This window comes from Xenopus laevis, chromosome 4S, assembly GCF_017654675.1.
Source record: "Xenopus laevis strain J_2021 chromosome 4S, Xenopus_laevis_v10.1, whole genome shotgun sequence".
In the NCBI taxonomy this organism is placed as follows: Eukaryota; Metazoa; Chordata; class Amphibia; order Anura; family Pipidae; genus Xenopus; species Xenopus laevis.
In genome coordinates, this window is record NC_054378.1 from 25,001,723 (window position 1) to 25,006,137 (window position 4,415).

The following is a 4,415-nucleotide window of genomic DNA, read 5'->3' on the forward strand; positions in this document are numbered from 1 at the left end:
CTAAATGCCAGATACTTTGGTAAACCTATGAACAATGGCCACCAAACTGTTTGGAGGAACCCTGGCAATCATATTTAGGGTGCTTTTTCTTGGTGCGTAACGATACATGGGTGATATGGGGCTGAGAAGTTGAAGCTTTGAGGCAATTTTCAGATATTTCACCAAAACCGACAATTGTGGGAAAGCCTTGCGACTCAGTAGTTTGGAGCAGAAAGGCATGGGTACCCATTTTAGATTCAGTAGAATGTGTACTTTCCAAAAATATATGGGTTTGGGGGGTAAACATATATTTCTGTGTTTTTACCCCACAAAAATGCAGTCAATGTGTTGATTTTTCATTAGATGAAGTTAACCACGGGACTGTTTGTATGCACTAACTTCATTTTGGGGCCTCTAAATGCCAGACACTTTGGTAAACTTATGAACAATGGCCACCAAAATGTTCAGAGGAACCCTGGCAATCATATTTAGGGTGTTTTTTTTTGGTGCGTAACGATACATGGGTGATATGGTGCTGAGAAGTTGAAGCTTTGAGGCAATTTTCAGATATTTCACCAAAACCGACAATTGTGGGAAAGCCTTGCGACTCAGTAGTTTGGAGCAGAAAGGCATGGGTATCCATTTTAGATTCTGTAGAATGTGTACTTTCCAAAAATATATGGGTTTGGGGGGTAAACATATATTTCTGTGTTTTTACCCCACAAAAATGCAGTCAATGTGTTGATTTTTCATTAGATGAAGTTACCCACAGGACTATTTGTATGCGCTAACTTCATTTTGAGGCCTCTAACTGCCAGATACTTTGGTAAACCTATGAACAATGGCCACCAAACTGTTTGGAGGAACCCTGGCAATCATATTTAGGGTGTTTTTCTTGGTGCGTAACGATACATGGGTGATATGGTGCTGAGAAGTTGAAGCTTTGAGGCAATTTTCAGATATTTCACCAAAACCGACAATTGTGGGAAAGCCTTGCGACTCAGTAGTTTGGAGCAGAAAGGCATGGGTACCCATTTTAGATTCTGTAGAATGTGTTCTTTCCAAAAATATATGGGTTTGGGGGGTAAACATATATTTCTGTGTTTTTACCCCACAAAAATGCAGTCAATGTGTTGATTTCTCATTATATGAAGTTACCCACAGGACTATTTGTATGCGCTAACTTCATTTTGAGGCCTCTAACTGCCAGATACTTTGGTAAACCTATGAACAATGGCTACCAAACTGTTTGGAGGAACCCTGGCAATCATATTTAGGGTGTTTTTTCTTGGTGCGTAACGATACATGGGTGATATGGTGCTGAGAAGTTGAAGCTTTGAGGCAATTTTCAGATATTTCACCAAAACCGACAATTGTGGGAAGGCCTTGCGACTCAGTAGTTTGGAGAAGAAAGGCATGGGTACCCATTTTAGATTCGGTAGAATGTGTACTTTCCAAAAATATATGGGTTTTGGGGGGTAAACATATATTTCTGTGTTTTTACCCCACAAAAATGCAGTCAATGTGTTGATTTTTCATTAGCTGAAGTTACTCACGGGACTGTTTGTATGCGCTAACTTCATTTTGGGGCCTCTAAATGCCAGATACTTTGGTAAACTTATGAACAATGGCCACCAAAATGTTCAGAGGAACCCTGGCAATCATATTTAGGGTGCTTTTTCTTAGTACGTAATGATACATGGGTGATATGGTGCTGGGAAGTTGAAGCTTTGAGGCAATTTTCAGATATTTCACCAAAACCGACAATTTTGGGAAAGCCTTGCGACTCAGTAGTTTGGAGCAGAAAGGCATGGGTACCCATTTTAGATTCTGTAGAATGTGTTCTTTCCAAAAATATATGGGTTTGGGGGGTAAACATATATTTCTGTGTTTTTACCCCACAAAAAATGCAGTCAATGTTTTGATTTCTCAGTAGCTGAAGTAAAGTCCTGAACAATTTGGATGCGCTAACTTCATATTTGTGTCTCTAAATGCCAGATACTTTGGTAAACCTATGCATAATGGGTATCAAACTGTTCAGTGGACCCCTGGCAATCATATTTCAGGTGCTTTTTCTTGGTACGTAATATAGTTTGGGATATGCGGAGCAGCAAAATAAAACCTTTGAAATGATTTTTCAAAATTTTGAATTTTATTTTGAAAAACCGCTATGTTCAGACAAGCTTTTCTGTTTGGTAGTTGGGAGTAGAGAGACATAGTTACCCATTTTGTAATCGGCAGAATGTGTACTTTTCAAAAATGTATGGTTTTCTGGGGTAAACCTATGGTTTCAGGATTTTTTGCCTTGGAATCTAAAGCATGCCGTTTTCTGCCTTAGTGCTTTCAAAATTCAGTAATATACTGCCGGGAGTTTTTGCTGTACAGAAATCCTAAATCTCCCTAAAACTATACATATCTGGTATTGGCACGTTCGAGAGACATAAGGCTTTCCAAATAAGTTGGATTTTCATCTGTAAAATGAAATATTTTTCTGGTATAAATTGATATACGATGAAAAATGGTAATTTTTCATTTTTTTTTGTTATTTAGCACTATAAATTTTTTTGCACAGGTGGAAATACATGAAAACTCAGGCAGATTTAGAAAGCTCAGTTTCTACCGAAAAAAACAATGTATAATTTTCCTAGGTAAACTATAGGTTTCCCCTCAGAAAATGCCCCTAAAGTGAGAGAGCACAAAATGCTTAAAAACGGCTGGCATTTCGCGTAACCAAAATGTGAAATTCTGCTGGCACTTAAAGGGTTAAAAGAAAAGAAATGTACTGGATAAATAAATTGGGTACGCTTTGGCCTAAGGGCCTTAATAGGGAATATACACCTATGTGCTTTATTTAAGTTATAATACCCTTCTATTCCACTTAGGTCAGACAACACCCTCCTTTGTTCTGATTGGTTTTAACCTTTTATTGTATGTTTACATTTTTCTGAACATGATTTTTGTCTTTTAAGGTTATCAACATTTATGAAGAATGGGTACATGATCCCGGACTGCATCGAGGAGATTCCATTTGGAACTATCCTCTCCGGGTAAAAGGTACTGCAGCCTCTATAACCTTATACATTGTTTTATTCTAATTTTTAATCACTAAGTGTCACTATTGAAATTTTTCTCTTATAAGTACAACTAAATACCCAGTATGGAATATGGATTAACAAGACACACGGAAAATGAATAACACTTGGACTTTATTGGACTTTCACAATGTCCTCACTTGATTGGTTTGAACTTGATTGGGGGTGGGTCCTGATATTGTGCACTCCCCCAGTGTGGGGGATAAATGTTTGTATCACACACTATCAGGCAGGCTTGAGAAAGGGCAAGACAAGGCCCGAAACGTTGCCTGTTACTGACCAATTGCAATAAATTTTTTCACATTTTGCAAATAAGAGGTGCTGCAGTTTTTCCTTTTTGCCGTATAATTGGCCCATGGCAAGGGCTTATACACTGCTTTGCACTCTGCCCGAAAGGAACCTATGTGAGGTGGTTGAAGCACACACAACTGTATACTTTTTTTGAATAGAGGCACCACATTAGCAATTCGCCAGTCTCTCGGCACTATGCCAGATCTCAATGAATCCTGAAAAATTAATTAAAGAGGTTTGGCAATCACAGAGCTAAGCTCACTAATTACCCTGGGATGAATACCATCTGGCCCCGGACCTTTGTTAATCTTAACGTGTTCTAGTCTCTTTTGAATTTCATCATGTGTGAACCATGCATCATTAGTTGTATTACTAGAATTGGTACTGTTAAGAAGGAAACCTTCACTTACTGGTTCCCCATTTGTGTAGACAGATGAGTTCAGAATCTGCACTTTTATTTTGTTTTCATAAACCAGCTGACCCCCCTCTGATAGTAAGGGTCCCACTCCTTCCTGCTTTATTTTTTTACTATTAACATATTTAAAAAATAATTTTGGATTTTTTTTACTGCTTGCTGCAATATCCTTGTAAGGAATCCTTACCCTGGTGGTCTAGTGGTGGTGTGGCAGGGACACCCGCCGCACCTTCCTCCTTCACTGCCGGCTTCCTAATGCGCGCCGCGCGCGCACTTTCGGTTTTTATCGGCGCATGCGCGCTGGCGTGAGTACATCAGCACGCAATGGCGCGAAATTCAAATGGATTTAAAGAGACATTTTCTTTTATGTCATTGCCCATGATAGGATTTGTTCCTGGTGCTTTTAGCTGTTGCTATTCTGTTTGAATCTGATCCTGATTGTCTGTTTTGACCCCTGCCTGCCTGTTTGACTACTCTGATCTCTGGAACCTGACCCTTGCCTGAAACCGACCTTGACTCTGCTTAACCCTCCTGTTTGACGTTCTGGTTTGACCTCTGCCTGTTATTTGACTCCGATTCTGCCTCAGCCCATCTGATTGATTACCCGGTTTTGACCCTTGCCTGCCTGACGACTCTAG

General features: G+C 39.5%; 1 long non-coding RNA gene across 1 annotated transcript; it reads left to right on the plus strand.

The window, feature by feature from the left end:
- Positions 1–2,756: 2,756 nt before the first annotated feature.
- Positions 2,757–3,383, plus strand: LOC121403726. Its single transcript, XR_005967449.1, has 2 exons — positions 2,757–3,033; positions 3,119–3,383. It is a non-coding gene; the product is annotated as an uncharacterized LOC121403726 (long non-coding RNA).
- The last annotated feature ends 1,032 nt before the right edge of the window (positions 3,384–4,415 follow it).